At 44.8% G+C, this 16,103-nt stretch overlaps 1 long non-coding RNA gene across 5 annotated transcripts in view; it reads left to right on the top strand.

Moving 5' to 3' along the window:
- The window catches only part of LOC106740463 (uncharacterized), a 74,416-nt gene that overhangs the window by 16,011 nt on the left and 42,302 nt on the right, over window positions 1-16,103 (top strand). For 4 of the 5 annotated variants that reach the window (XR_009459101.1, XR_009459099.1, XR_009459100.1 and 1 more), the window contains exon 2: window positions 5,172-5,292. The exons of the other annotated variant lie outside the window; for it this stretch is intronic. This is a non-coding gene — a long non-coding RNA (uncharacterized LOC106740463). The remainder of the gene's footprint in view (window positions 1-5,171; window positions 5,293-16,103) is intronic. 5 annotated transcript variants of the gene reach the window in all.

Genomic DNA, 16,103 nt, shown 5'->3' on the forward strand with positions numbered 1-16,103 from the left:
TGTGGGTGTAATGAGCTACTCCACAGGGGAGAAACCTTGGGTGCCATGTGCACATGACTTGCTGCGAATGTATAGAGCTAAAGTGCTCTACACTCTGGTTCTCTAGGCACATATCCAGGGACAGATCTCATCCCTGATAATCCTCTGAAAGGTGGGAAGCCTGCAGTTTATGGCCTAGAGCAATGGGAACCTGCATCAGCTCTTCCCAGCCTCCCACTGTCTGCTGTATGCTACCAGAATACAATCAAGCTGCTAGTCCCAGTAGTTTCCTGCTTCTGCTTCTACAAAGGTAACAGAAAATCTTCAAGGAGATTTCCAAACATGCATACTTTACTCCTCTTGAAAACACAACACTTATAGATCCAGGCAAAACTATAAATTAAAACAGCAATCGGTCAGAGCCCTTTAGATTTTGGTCAGGATCCTCCAATCATCTTCTCTTCCCCCAACTCAGTCTTGCCACCCTTGTCTGGAGCAGATGATCCCTTACTTGTGCAGGCTCAGCAGTGCCAGTGGGCATGTCAGTGACAGAATCAAAGCCGCATACATCCTTACCCACGTGCCTGTATGTACCACATGGTAGAAATTTCATGGATGTTTTTCTGTTCCCCTCCCCACCCTCAGCTCCACAACCCATGACACATGTAAATGGAAATGAGAAGGTAAACTGTGTTTTGTTAACCTCCCCTCAATCTTCTTTTTCATCTAATACAATTCTACATTTTTTATTCAGATGTGTAAAACAAAATCTAGTCTTCTTGAGCATCTTGACAGTGTCTCTAGTACCTCAGAGTTAGCCATAGCCAATTCTATATGTGAGTTAATATTACCATGCCTGAGTTAAGGTTTTTAGCATGAGCTAAAAACAGTCTTCAGGGCTGTGAAATAGAAGAGAGACATTACCAGGAACAACTAACAGAGAACAAAATTGTAGAAGAAAGGATAGTTTGAAAAGTGGAACATCAAGACTATTAAAAAGGAGGGAGGGTTATTAACACCAGTGAAATGAAGAGAAATTAACAGGAACCAGTTAAATGATAATGAGCCATGAAGTCAGTGGACTCCCTCACTACTGCCTGAATAGAAATACCACTGCCCCTCCCAGCCAGTTGGTTTTAAACTATGGATAGAGTGGAAATCAAAGTGGGGTGCAAACGCACCTTGGCACCACTCCCCATCCCCGGATCCAGCTCTTAATAAAGCAGAATCAGGCATATATATTAAAGTGTTTCCTTCTACTTATTGAAGTCTCAAAAAAATATAAGCATGAGTATAACCTGTATGCATACACACTTGTCCCAGATGGTTTTCAAGTGAGCATGTACAGAGCCACATAGGCTAGGTACAGATATGCAAAAAGCCCAAGGTGGAATTGATCCGAGTTGCACAGTTTTTTGTAAGCGTAAGTGGCGTAATTTGGATCGGTAACAATCAGAGCACACATTCACCCTGGGGGTGGGATCAGGTGGTGGCGAACTTTAGACTAGGTTCTGCCATTTTTAAACAAGCCTATGTGCGTTGAACTTCTGTTCTGCTATGGGTATAGACCAGTTTTGTGTGCCAAACTTCTGTTCGGTTACGGGTATAGACCAGTTTCCAAACACTTATACCAGTAACAATGTAATGTCTGTACCTGGCCATAGTAAACAATAGGCTGGGGTGTGCCTGTAGGCACAGCCCTGAGCAGGAGAACTCCTTACACCTCACCATCCCAGGCACAGCCCCAGACAAGCTCTGAGACACCCATCAGACAGTTCACTCCCTGCTTCCCTCTTTCTGCAGCACAAGGGGTTATTGCTTCTGGCCTATTCCAGGAGCACTTAACACCACCATCTGTGCTGGCACAGCTGTGCCCTCCAACCTACTAGGCAGCCAAGGCAAGATTCCACCTGTTCTCTGCCCCCTGCCCGCTCATGTTTACAGGATTGGGCTCACAGCTTGGGCAGCTCCCACAGGGAATGCAAGGGAGGCCCCTTATCCACTGCATAGGCATAGAGTTTCAGTTGCAATATGCTGCACAGGTTAAACAACTAATGAATGGTAAGAGGAATTAGTTAGACAAACCCCAGTGAAAAAGTTCTTCATCTTGCTGCTTTTTTTTTTTAAATTAGTTCAGTTCTAAAAAACGTTCTCTGGAAACTTGCCTAGCTTTGTGCTAACTGATACACCCAACTTCTTGGCAGCTAACTTAACAGGCAGTCAGGGAACTCTAGGACTCTGAGGATCTACTGCAGGCACAGCCCTGCCAAGTGGATCGCTGCTAAGCAAGAGAAACTCAGAGGTTCCCACTGTCCACAGCAGCCTGCCTGGAGGCTTGAAGTTGAGCCACGAGTCCTGCAAATCTGCTGGGTCAGTTAAGTGCTCCTGGCTCAACAAGTAGAATTTAAGTTTGAACTGCATGAAACTGTACCTCCCCCTCCCCCCCCCCAACGCACACACGTTGGCTTTGTTTTGCAGAGAATATGGAAATTTGTCTTTAATTTTGACTTGGGATGAGAGCTTGAAGCCCCTGTGAAAAGGAATCAGCATTTCTCCATCCAGTTCTAGCTGGGTGTGTGTGTGTGATGCTTGTTAGGTTTGTCTGTGTTGCAGTCAAAGGTCTGTGTACATGCCCAAATACTAGCTTTAAGCTAGTTAATTCAGGTAACATGACAGCTCTGTCAGTGCAGAACCCAGCCAAGCTGCCTAAGTATTTATTCAGCATCTCATGCAGGTTTTAAAACCTGCTAAGCTCTGTGACGTCACAGCTGTGCTGCTACACGTCTCCTAGTTAGCTTAAAGCTGGCTCAGGCATATTTTATTAACCTGCAGCCATAACTTGACTGCAGCCTAGCAATACCCCGTGGGAAGAACCACAAAGTCAAGATTGCATACAACGTGTAAATACAATAGGTAGAAAACATGTGTCAGTGTAGCTGTTATGCAAAGCTTTTGAATGTGAAGTAATTTTGCTGGATGTTTAGGAACCTTTGAAACAGTTTCTAGGACTTTCCTGGCTTGCTTATTCCCAGCTACTAAGTAAAACAGGGTAAGTGGAAGGGAACGTAAGGAATACATATCCCAGGAGATACCATAATGCAAGATGACGTATCCACACCTGTCTGCAGTTTGTTATGGCTCAGCCAGTCCAAAAGAAAGAGAAAGCTCTATGCCACATGCAGCCCACCAGGGGTTTAAGTTGAGGCCTCAGGCTTCTCACCCGCTGTCATTCTTCCTATCCCTCTGGCTGCAATCCTAGCCAGAGCCTCTGGGCTCCCACTCTGCTCTCTGGCTTTTGCTGCCTGGCCTTGCCTCAGAGGGAAGGATAATGTTGCAAGGCATCATGCTGGGAGCTCAGGGTGAGACCAGGGCCACATAGCATGTGATGCAGCAGGGAGAGGAGGGTGCTTATGAGGGGTTGAAACAGAAATGTGGGGAGGGAGGGGCACCCATATGGGCTCTCACTGCAACAGGATGGGGATGGTGTTGCAGTAACGTGCTGCAAGTGTGTGGAGGTGTAGCATGCAGCATGTGGCCCAAGGACCTGTGACCTCTGCTGGTGCAGCCTGCAGGGCATGCAGTCCCTGGCTGCTTAGAAAGTATACAGCCCACAATTTAGTTCAGAAGGCAAACAGAGGCAGGTGACATCTAAAAGTTGCAAAGCAAAAGTGACCTTGAATGGGAAAATGTTTTTTGCAATGTTTCACTATTTTTTTCTTTTGTGATGAGAATACCTAGCTCTAGTTTTGATACAGGCATCCTTGTCAATCTGAGTATTATACAGGCTACAGCGACACATTGTAGACTTTCCTGCATTTCTTCCTGTAACAATGAATCTGACCCTTTGAAGAGTTAATCAAGGAGTACAGGCCTTTCCTACACTATTCCAACCCTCCTAGAACAAAGCCCCTTGATTAACTCTTCAAAGGATCAGATTTACTGTTACAGGAAGAAATGCAGGAAAGTCTATAATGTGCAGCTGTACCCTGCATAATACTCAGATTGACAACGATGCCTGTATCAAAACTAGAGCTAGGTATTCCCATCATAAAAAAATATGTGAAACATTGAAATTTTTTTCCCCCCATTCATAGTCCCTTTTGCTTTGCAACTTTTAGATGTCGCCTGCCTCTGTTTGCCTTCTGAACTAAATTGTCCCCTGCTCCTTGCTAAGATCCTGTTGGATTTTAAAATCCATCTGGATTGTAGCACAAGAGCAGGGGAGATGAAGAGAAGAGGCATAACAAGCAGTTTCTACACCCTGGGCAGCCCTAGTTATGCTACTGGCCAGAACACTTCAAGAGTGACCAAATACAAAATATTTCATACTTTAACAGCAAGACTGTAACAACCCCTGAGAAAAAAGGAAGAAAGAAAGATGTAAAGGTTTCCAAAGTTATCATCTGGAAGGCTTTCTAGGTAACTGAGTAGCAGGCTGTACTGAACTGTTATTAGTGTGTAACCCTGCCAGTTAAATTGGAGGAAGTTTTAGGGTTGGTCTTCATGGCATAGCTAGCCTGAGTTCTGCCCCATCAAAACTGCTGATGTAGAGTGCTTTCATTGGTATCTCAATTGTATATCACTGCCAGGGAAGGGCTGATGCTCCATTACTTCTCAGCCTTTCCTAGCTGTCCTGCTAGCTGAGAGGAGTCGGGTGAGCTCTCCAAACACTTCCCCCAAAACAGCAAACTTCAGGCAAGGTTGGGACTGCTTTTGGTATCTGCTCTACTGCCGATCAAGGGCAGCACAGAGGATGGACCTACAAACTAGACTGACTGAACTGTTCCAAGAAACCCCATAGATGAAAATATATGGGCAATAAAGGGCCTGATCTGAAATCACAATGTTGGTCAAACTCCTACTGTTTTTGCTGAGAACTTTTCCCGAGAGAAGAGTGTAGGATGAAACCAAAAGCTTCTACTGATTACAAAATGGACTTCCTTAAGCAAAACTGTCTTGTAAAGAATCCACCTCATTATTTAGATTTAATTCCTTGGTTAGAACTAGAATTGGCTGCAAGAATTCAACCTTTAGCTGATCTGAAATGAAGCCGCTGAGAGGCAGCAAGCAATTCATGAATGATGAGAAGGACAGATTTCAAATTAATTATAAAAGTTATTGACGAGAAGGACAGATTTCAAATTAATTACAAAAGTTATCAGCTGAGATTTTTTTTTTTTTTTTTAATCCAGGCTCTGATGCTCGAGAGGACTGTACTGCTAGTCCTAAAGGGTCCACAGAATCAGAACTGCAAAGAACACGGCGTTCTTAGGAAAGCATCTGCTTAGGTCACGTCAGTGCTTCCAGAGTACCGTGAGTCTTTAGGAAGTGGCTGGTTGGGACTGATAAATACTAACAAAAGGATTCCAATTACAGGCGGCCTCTTCTACATTCCTTTTTATTTCTTCAAAGGCACACAAAGAGCAGACTGCAAGGAGTGCTCCTTCAAAAAAAGAAAAAGAAAAAAGAAAAGGAGTCAGCCATTCATATCTAGCCTCTCTCCCAGGACTATTTTAACCCATTGCCTGAGCAGCAGCTCCTTCAGAAGCTAGGAGTCTGCTGCGGAGAGTCAGTCACTTGCGTCCCTCAGCAGGTGTCTCTAATTTTCTCCTGCCAGTTACGTCAGTAAAGCCCTGCAAAAGCAGCGTTCTTGAGTCATTCAGGCTGCCTTTGCAGATGTTTGTTGTTTTTTTTCCTTTTCCTTTCTCGTTTCAACCTTTATCTGGCAGCTCATTGCAATGAGCTCAGAAAAACTGTTTGCTGATAAAAGCCTAAAGTACAGAATAAACTATTAAACGCAGATACATTTTAATAGACCTGATCTGGGTGAGAAAGCAGCAGAAACAAAGGAGGAAAATCCCAGTCTGTCGACACTAGCACCATCTGCCTCAAAAGAAAGCATGAATTCTTCCTTTGACTGAGGCAGAGAGAAAGAAAAAAACATTTTATTTTGGTTCATTGTTTATCACCAGAGCGATCTGCAGCAATAGATTTTTGCAAGAGTGATGTATGGTCCCAGCAATCAGTAGGAGGTCTCAGAGTTCATTACCAGAGCTTCACAGGTTATTAAAAGAGGAGCCCACTGCATATTTTAATGGCTGTGCACATTTTTGTTTTGGGAAATGGGCAAAAGATCTGAAGAGGATGCCCTGTTTACTGAAAAATGGCCTGGTTTATAGATTCATAAGTTAGGGTCTGGAAAGGACCTCAAAGATCATCAGGTCTGGTCCCCCCCTGCTCGAGGCAGGAAAGACAGCAAGGTGTGCGTCCAGTCATCTTTTGAAGATCCCCAGGGAAGGTGATTGTACCACCTCTGATACCTCTAATTTGTTCCAGCCAACTATATTGGATTTGTATTTTTGCCCAGTTTCTACATTATTGTTCAGTTCTGTCTTCCAAACGCAAGACCCCACAAAACCAAGATGGACTTGGTCCTCAGGCACTTCAGTGGTGGTCCCTAATGTTTTCCTCATTGAACTCCCATGTATGGCACACCATGTTGTGTATGAGTCTGGCTGTTGAGTACCCAAGGCTCCATCATGTATCAAGTTATAAAATAGCACACTGGAGCCCAGCATAGATTTGTTTAGAGCCATATCTAGAAGGCTTAGCAGCTTAGTGTCTGGAAGCTGGGCTCCAAATTTAGGGGAGGGAGAATGTGGCAGGGTCAGGAAATAGACTGTGAAAGGGATATTAGAAGGCATGAATGCCGTGTGCCCCTGGAGGCTGGGGGACACAGCGAGCTCCGTCAGGTGGCGGTGGCACTGTCAGTGGGGGGAGCAGGGTGGCAGCAAGCAGGGAGCTCCTGCAGGCAGCTATGGCGCTGTAGGTGGTGGGGGGGAGTGGCAAGTGCTGACTAGTGGTCAACCGCTGGTGCTGCTGGCAGTGTTGACAGTGGCCGGTGGCGATTGTGGACTGCCTGCAGATGCTGCCAGCAGCGTCAGTGGGGGGAGGGTGGTGAGCAGCAACTACCTGCAGGTGCCAACGCCATGTCGGCAGCACCTTTTCACAGGGGATGCACCATCACGCTCAGGGGGTACACATGCTCCCATGTGTACCCCATACGCATCACCAATGTCAGAAGGCTTTAGGACTGGGGAAAGGATATAACTTGTGCTCTCCACCAGAACCCATCTCTCAGCTGCAACCTTTTGCTCATCCACTAACTGCTAGTAGCACTTAGCACCAACCAGAATTTCTCTCCTGGCAACTGAAACTTTACTCCTCTCTCAGCTGCCTCCCCAGAAACTGGAATGCACAGACTTTGTACAAGGTTGGGGCTGTTTTTTGGTCTCTGTTTCACTGCCTCTTAAAGGTCTGTGCAGCCCCCTCAGCTGCCAAAATCCTCCCTGCCATTCTCAAGATAAGGCAGCAATGGATCAGGAGGTATTTACCTGCCAATCTCTCTGGCATTCCTAGTGATAACATTCCAATACTCCTCCCTGCCATTAAAATACCCCCTCTTCCCCCCACCTGACCCTTTCCCTTCTCCCAACCCTTGCCAGTATTTAGGCATCGCAAGTTTGCACACTCTAGGGAACTCCAACTCCTACAATATTTCCCCCCTAGTCTTCCACACACCATTTTTAAGGTAGAAGAGTCAGCTCATTTAGCACGTTGTGCAGTGAAGCGGTACCTTGCAAAGTCCAGTTTGATTTAAGAGACTTCATGGAGCTTGATTCTCTGCCATTGCTGGCCACTTGCTTCTGAATCACATAACAAACCTAACTATACACTAGAAATAACTGACTAGCTTGGATTCCTCAGTTCATTAGCTAGAGACACTCCTTTCCTATTAAGGCAAAGGCATACCAGACTTGGGAGATTGAAAACACTGTTCTGCCAACTGTAGTCAGAAGATGTAAGTACCCCTGAAGAGATGTTTTCAACAGGTGTTCCATGAAGCATCATGACCACTAGCATTTTTCACATGGCTACTGGAAGTGCTAGACTAGAGAATTAACTTTAAAGAGAATCCGCTATATCTTCCAGTTTTTAATTTGGAATGGATGTAAAAGTTACTATCCATGGGTGCCTAAACATGTGTTCAGGGGCGGGGAGGGATGTTTTAATTAGAGTGGTTCCCCTACAGCTGCTCTAATTAAAATGGCTCACCGTCATGTGTATTAATCCCCCCTGTTTTAAAATGGCCACAGGGACACTTTAACTAAGCTCATGTGGCCATTTTAAAATGTGGGGCATGGGGCTTAGTATACATGACAGTGAGGCGATGCTGGAGCATTCTAATTAGAACATGGAGCAGACTCAGTTAATCAAGTCTCCACCAACACGTTTAATTTGAACATGAGCCAGCACATCTATAGGAAGCTCGTAAGCTCAAGACTGAAAGGTGCCTTCTAAATGGTATCACATCTACCCAAAGAACCTTGCCTTCCTAAATAGTATTGCTTTCATTAAAGTCACTGGGCCTACAGACACTGAATAGAGTGGGAAGATATTATTTCAGATTAATAGCTTTTTTGCAATAAATGAATAAATAAAAGCAATTTGGGGTCAATTGACACTGGTTGTAAGTTTGTCAACTGTGTGAAATATTTTCAAGCAAAAAGATGATAAACCTTCCTAAAAGTATTAAGTTGTCATTTTCACAGCTTCAAAACAAAAATGCTGTCATTTCAAAATTTGCCTAAATGTATTAAAAAATGGGGGAAGGGAGGAACCAATAAAAAGAACCCAAATTATTTAGTTTTAGGTCAAAATAAAATGTTTCGGTTGATCTAAAAATTAAATCGTTTGGGTTTTTTATTTTGCTGAGAGCGCATATTTTCATTTGGGGTTTATATAAAATGCTCAGTCGTTCAACAAAACACAAAAGTATTCAGTTATTTATACAACTCTAGCACAGTCCATCTTGGTGGACTGTTGGAATGAGGAGGATTCCCAATATCAGTGAGGACGACCCTTTGTGTTAGGCATGTCACAAATTTGTCCTGCAAGTGCCACTGCAATCACCTTCTGCAGCACAATCTGCTGCTCTGCTTCCTGCTCCTTGCCCTATGCTTTATGCCTGATCTGCTGCCTGTCCCCTCCCCTATCCACAAAGAGGCTGCCCATGCCATTTGTGGCAGGTGTGGTGCAGCTGGCCACTCCTCCTCTCCCTGTGCTTTTAAGTCTCTCTCAGTTATGGTGACTTCATTGTCTGAATGAATGATTACCTCTTTGTTCTTGAAGAAACAGTTGGCAAGGCTGTACAAGGTTCTGAACTTTATATTTTAGCTTTGCTGTTCCATGCAAGTGGCAGCTGGGCTGTGATGTGTCAGAGAACAGCAGGGAAAGAAAACAGAAAATGTGGAAGTGAACTGGACAGGGAGGTGGGTGAATGGAACACATAAGTAGAAAAAGCAGGGGAAATTAAAATCCTGCTGGAACGCTTAGAAGTATTCACTCCTTCAATTACACACTTCAGCATTAGCCCTTAAGTGTACTTTCAGTACATTCACACAGCCAGTCATACAGGCTAGGGACAGACATTACACATAAACAGGTTTAAGTGGTCAGAAACTGGTTTAAACCTGTAACAGAACAAATGTTCAGTGCACACAAACCAGATTGAAAATGGCTGAAACCAGTTTGAGATATACCTGGTTGAATGTAGTATCAGACTTAATTGATTTAGGTCAAATGGGTTTATGCAATATCTGTCCCAGACACTTTGCTGGTTTAAGCTAAACCAGACACCCCAGCATCCTGGCATGCTCTCTGAGCTGGATGGGGCTCTGCGCTCCCCAGCAGGGGTGAACCTTCCCCTCTGCTCCCTAGCTGCATCTCTGGCAGAGACTTGCAGGTGCAGCAGGGCCTGCTGGCTTCCCTGTGTCCCCCTCCCACCACTCACTGCTTAAGCGGAGATCCCTTCCTCCTCTCTCCCACAGCACAGACTGTAGCCAGCATGTGGTATGCTAGCTAATGCTATGTAAGGCAGATAGGACAATGTCCATTTAGGGTGTTTGGAGGTAATCAACAGCTCAGATGGTAATGTCCCTGAATTCCTTCCTTTGGAAAAGGCAGACAAGGTTGTTTGGGTAAATCTGATATCTTTTATTAGACCAACTAAATAGTTGGAAAAAATGTTCTTAGCAAGTTTCTGAGTTTAAAAACCCTTCGTCGGGCTGAGGAAGCCTCTGCAGTTGGTGTGCGCTCTTCCTGGATAGAATGTATAGTAAATAACCCAGAGACTGGTAGACAAGGTTCCTTGGGTGAATTTGATATCTTTTATTAGACCAACCCAAATAGTTGGAGAAAAGTTATTAAGCAAGCTTTTGGGTTCAAAAACACTTCGTCAGGCTAAGGAAGTTTCAGCAGTTGGTGTGTGCTCTTCCTGGATGGAATGAAAAGTAAAGAAGCCAGGGGCTGGGCTGGGCTGGGCTGGGCTGGGGAGTCAGTTGCCAGGCAGATTATAATGTATCAAAAATCCAGTGTCTATGTTTAGTCCATGATCTCTAGTATCCAGCAGGTTGATGAAATGGAGCTCATAGGCTCATCTCTGGGAAGTGTTGTGTAAGTTTCCCTTGAGGATCAGGACTGAGAGATTGGAGAGAGAGTGGCCCTCCTGTGAGAAATGTGCCCCCACTGGTAATTGGGTATTTCTGTCTTTGATAGATTTCTGGTGTGCGTTCATTCTGGTGCTCAGTTGTTGTTTGGTCTCTCCTACGTATTTTCCATCAGGGCATTTGGTGCAGTGGATGAGGTATATTACATTTCTGGAGGTGCAGCTGTAAGATCCTGGGATGCTGATGGCTCTGTTGTGGGGTGTAGTGATTGTGGGGGTGGTGGAGATGTGTTGGCAGGTTTTGCATTTCTTGTCATGGCACAGTCTGGATCCTTTTGGTGTGTTCTGGGCTTGAGGAAGTTTGCTTCTGGTGATGAGGTTGGCGAGGTTCGGTGCTTGTTTGAAGGCTAGGATGGGTGGCTCTGGGAAGATCTTTTTAAGAATAGGGTCTCTGTCTAGTATGGGTTGCAATTTTTTGAGGATTTTCCGTACAGGTTCAAGGGAGGGGTGATACGTCATCACCAGCGGTGTGCGATTTGTGGATGTTTTTCTTCTGTACTCCAGCAGTTCTTCACATGGTATCCAGGTGGCTCTTTCAAATGTGCGATCTACCTCTCTGCAGGAGTGTCCTTGTTAGGTGAAAGCCTTTTTAAGATTGGTGAGGTGGCGATCCCGGGTGTTCTCTTCAGTACAAATGCGGTGGTATCTGAGGGCTTGGCTGTATATCACAGCTTTTTTGGTGTGTTTAGGGTGATTGCTGGTTCTGTGCAGATATGTATGTTGGTCTGCAGGTTTCTTGTATACTGTGGTCTGTATTTTACCCTTCTGGATACTGATCATTGTGTCTAAAAAGGAGATGCTGGTGCTGGAGTATTCTAAAGAGACTGGTATGCATTTTCCTTTGGAAAAAGCTTTTTAAGAAGAGCTTCTAATGAGCGAGGCTTTGTTTTCTGATGGGGTGTTAAATGGTGATAACAGAGCTAATAAATTCTGTTATCAAGTGGGGTGGGGAGGCCTTCCCTAATCACAATGTCCTGTCAGGGCCTGGCCATGCCCCACTCAGCTCAGCCCTGTGCAAGGGAAAGAAGGACTGCTCTAGTGCTCCCTGGCTTCTATCCTGAGCCTCTGCAGGCATGTGCCTGGATTTCTGTGATGTCTGTCTGGTTACAAACTGCTTTAGCCTAGCCAGGTTAGACTAACCTGCAAAGATTGAATCAATTCAGGCTCAGTCTTTTTGAATGTCTGTCCCTAGCTCTCCTCTATATCTACCTGCAGTTCTCACATAGACACATTGCTTTTACTTACTGTAAATTAAGGAAATTAAAGAGTTTGATCTACAACCCTTCAGGTGAGTCTGTGCCAAAGACCACATCAACAGACCCATACATTTCAAAACCACTAGAAATATGATTTTATTTTTAAATTTTGTTAATATTTTTGTCTGTTTTCCTTTGCATCACACTCTTCTCCCTCTTCCCCTCCCACCCAGTTGTAGTTCCTTGGTTTTTCCCCGCAACTGGTACAATAATAAGGACTTAAAAGCTGAAGCTAACATTGCCAATGAATTGATTAAGCAACAGTGTGTGTCACAAAACTAGAGTAAGATCTACACCATGCTTACGTTTTGTCTACCAGGGAAGTGTTAGAGCACAGGTTGTCTACCAGGAATGTGAAGTGCTCAGGTTAGCTCTTCAACACTACTCATTCAGAGTGAATGTCAATCTGCTGACTTGTCTTCATAAGGGTAATAAACTGGCCCAGAGATAAACTGTTCCTATCCTTCTTGCTAAAATGCCCACAGAGTACCTGAGGCATTAACAAGATGAAGTCCATTTGCATCTTTTAATTGTAGGAAATGACACATTAAACATAGTCCTGTGTAGGCTGATGCCCTGTCAGTCCCTGAAATATCAAAAGCTTAGAACTCATCATTTATGCAAGTAGAAGAGGCATGCAATGCACCTTTTCTTTGAATGTATTCTACTGCTGTGGCTGCACAATAAACTAGTGGAGTCACATCCCTGTCATTCACCATAATCAAATAGCAAGGGTGGTGTTTGCCTCTCAATTTACTGACTTGCACATAGCAAAATACCACAGCAGGCAGTACCCAAACAGTTCTCCGGCTGCACTACATAATCTGGCATTTTGATTCATCTTAATTATTCCATGCTGAAAACATGAGGGCACTAAATTGCTTCTGTGAGAATGCCTGTTCAAGCCTCCAGTAGTCCCTGTAAAACAGGGCCATGAAAAATTTGCCACCAGAATTGGGGGGGGAGGCAAGTTACAGTGGCAGCACTCAATCCACTGTCTCCAGCCAGAGCTTGCACCAACCAGCTAGTGAGCTCAGAGCTCCTGGCACTGACAGAGCTCAGTCAGGAACTGCACTAACATGATGGTGAGCTCATATTGCTCACTGCACATATGTTGCATAGCTGAAGGGGATGTAGCCACCTCTCCCACACCCTGATCCTGGACCCACCCATAGTTACAGCATAACAGCTGCTATGCATCACACCACCAAACAGCAGATCCTTCTCCCTTTTCAAGCTAGCAAATAAATACATTTGTCCATACCCAGTGACAGGCCCACTTTCAGATTATACCCTGAGACCTTAATCTTCTAGTGTCTTTGTAAATGTATTTCTGGTTAGGAAGATGATCAGGTAGGGAACAACCAGGGAGTGTGTTATGTCCTTCAAACAAGGGCAGGCTCACCAAATGGATAATTAGCACCCAAGTCTAGAATCACATACAGTGTTATCAGCAAGTTAAACACTCACCTGGTGTTTTTTTGTTAAGTGGGGAACTGCAAGCTACTTCTATACCAAGGTCCTTGGTGGAGGAGCACCTGATAGACCACCTGAATCAGAGAAGCATCAGCTTGAGGGTGAAGACAGAAGTGCAGCTCCCCACCGTAACTGAGAGCACTTTGCAGGAAGGCTTCTGAATTACAACAATCCCCTGGATAAAACAGAAGTTCATTGTTGGTTCCAGCAGGAAGGTGGATTCTAGGTGCTGGTTGGGAGCCTGCAGCAGATTGCCCCTAGGACTGGTCTGTCCTCTCTCCCAGCCTGTCCCTGTTTCCAAATGGGAGGGGGAAAGGGAGCATAGGGAACTCATTCTAGGGGTTCTCCAGTCAGGGCTGGAGGGCAGCACAGGTATATTGGTGTAAGGTGGAGGCTCCAGTACACCTGCCCCACCCTCCAGCAGGGGCTGTAAAGGCCCAGACCAAACTCCTTCCACTCCCTTTCCCCCCTTCCATTCTGAAAACAGCTGGAGGCTGGGAAGCTGCACAAAAACAAGTTACAGAAGATGCTCTATTTTGAAATGTCTTCTTTTGACCCCTCATGCAATGAGGGTTCAGGTTTTATCTCAATCAGCCATTTTTTAAGTGGTCTTCTTCAGCCATGCACTTGTGTTTGATCATGGCTACAGACTGCTTTCTGTAACCAGATCAGGCAAAAGTTGTCACGTCTGTCTGCACCCTAACATAGCTCACTATCAGGTCTGAAAGGACACAGAGTGCAGGTTATCAAACAGAGAAGTGATTTAAATACAAAAGAAAGTTAATGGGGGTGGGAGCAGGAAAAGGGGAGAATAGGCAGAGGTGAGAGGCAGAGCAGGTTGGAGAGAACAACAAAACAATAAGCCCCGGTGGGTTTTCCTCCCTTCCCTATCTTTTCAATCACTATTTAAGTCACTCTCTTTATTCGATAGCCTGATCTCTGAATATCCTTTCATAGCATCTCTCTCTACCAAGATCCTTATTGGTGAAAGGACATCCAATAGCACAGTGGTTTTCAACTGTTTGGGCCTGGAGCCCCCCCTCATTGGACTTGAGGCTCAATGGCCTGGAGGCCACTCTTGTAAATTGAGTGGCACCCAGTTTCAAAAACTGATTTATATATTATAGTGCTTACACCCTTGCAGAGGGGCTGGGCAATACAAGATAGGGGACTGGTCAAGCAGTGACAAGCCTGGGCCTGCACTTATCTGCATCTTTCTTCACACTTTGTTTGACTCCTCACACTATGCAGCACCCTTCTGACTGCATCCAGAGTGCTGTACATTGCGATAGTAGTTTATTAAACCCTATGGTGCAGAAAGCTACACCAACATTTCAGCTTAAGGAAAGTCCACCCTTTCCTACCCCTATTTGGCTCTTAGCTTCTAAAGCCTATGACTTAAGGATCATAGAAAAATAGGGTTGGAAGGGACCTCAGGAGGTCATCTAGTCTGACCCCCTTCTCAAAGCAGGACTACCCCCCAACTAGATCATCCCAGCCAAGGCTTTGGTTAACTGGGGCTCCTATGATGGAGACTTCATAATCTCTCCCCTTGCTGTTTGCCTAAATAACGGACTCTTACTTTGGGTCTCTGTGTAACTGGACTTTATTTTCTTGCAGTGTTGGAATTCATCCTGTCTATAAACCTGCAGTGTACTCATCACTGAGTTACTTGAGGTAGACTCCAGTTACTATATTGAGAGCTGCATCTGAAGGGTAGCTTCCCCAGAATTCAAGCTTAGGTCATGATCAGGTAGTCCAGTTTGCCTCATCTCTTAGACATGGATTTGTAGATTAAATAATGCACTTAGTACACATCTCCAGTACCTAAGGGTGCACATGATTTTCTGGGCATGGGGGCAAGAAGAGGGAGTTGGGAGGGACAAATGTTTAACCGATGTTACTAAGTCTATTACTTGAGGAATTTTATGCACAATGGATATCTAATTATTCTCTTATTGCCTCGTTCACTTGTCCTTTACAAGGTATTTCTAATATAAATGCCAGTGCCTTTTCTGGGTGGTTTGACTTTTGAGTCTATGGAATGCAGCTCTAGGAGAAATTGGTTAGTCAGTCGGAGCCGTATATCAGAGCAACAACAGTAGCTTTGTCCCAGATTACAGAAGGTATTGTAGGAAAATATAGGAAGGTTGCACTTTTACTTGACTCAGCCCCTCCCCTGCCCACACTGTTTGTACTCCTTTCATTAGACAGGCTGTACCATATATTGTACATGTGGCTGCTCTGCAGCCTTTCCAGTTGCCCTTTTAATGAGTGGTAATTCAATTTTCAGCTTTGTTCCTTGATCCTTTCATGCAGACTCCTGAGCTGCTTCATAGCTAGGACTGCTGATGTCAGCAACAGGCCAACTTGGACATCGGTCTGACAGGACAGGAACAGCTGCAACTTCTACACAGAAACATCTGATCACACACAATGCATGTCTCTCTCAGTGGGCACGTCTACATATGTGCCCAACTGCGCAGCTGCTTTAGCAAGTACCAAATGACCATGCCATAACTGCCGTTACTGAGCAGTCCCAGCAGTTTCCAACCATACTGCGCAGGAGTGTCGGCATTATGGTCAGTGCCTGCGACACTATGTCACCATAGCGCCTTGTGTAGATGCACCCAGTCTGACAGATACTAAAAAAACTTGACTCACTGGGCTAGCCTGCCTGCATTCACAAGGGACTTTTTTACCAATGAAATCAAGAATGCCCATCCCTGTATTTGAATACATTACATGCCCACTTCAAGAATTGATCTGTTGGGCTTAGAGTAGAAAACTATGTTTGACCTCACTGTGAAATTAAAAAAAAGAGA

Source organism: Alligator mississippiensis, chromosome 1, assembly GCF_030867095.1.
Source record: "Alligator mississippiensis isolate rAllMis1 chromosome 1, rAllMis1, whole genome shotgun sequence".
Classification (NCBI taxonomy): Eukaryota; Metazoa; Chordata; order Crocodylia; family Alligatoridae; genus Alligator; species Alligator mississippiensis.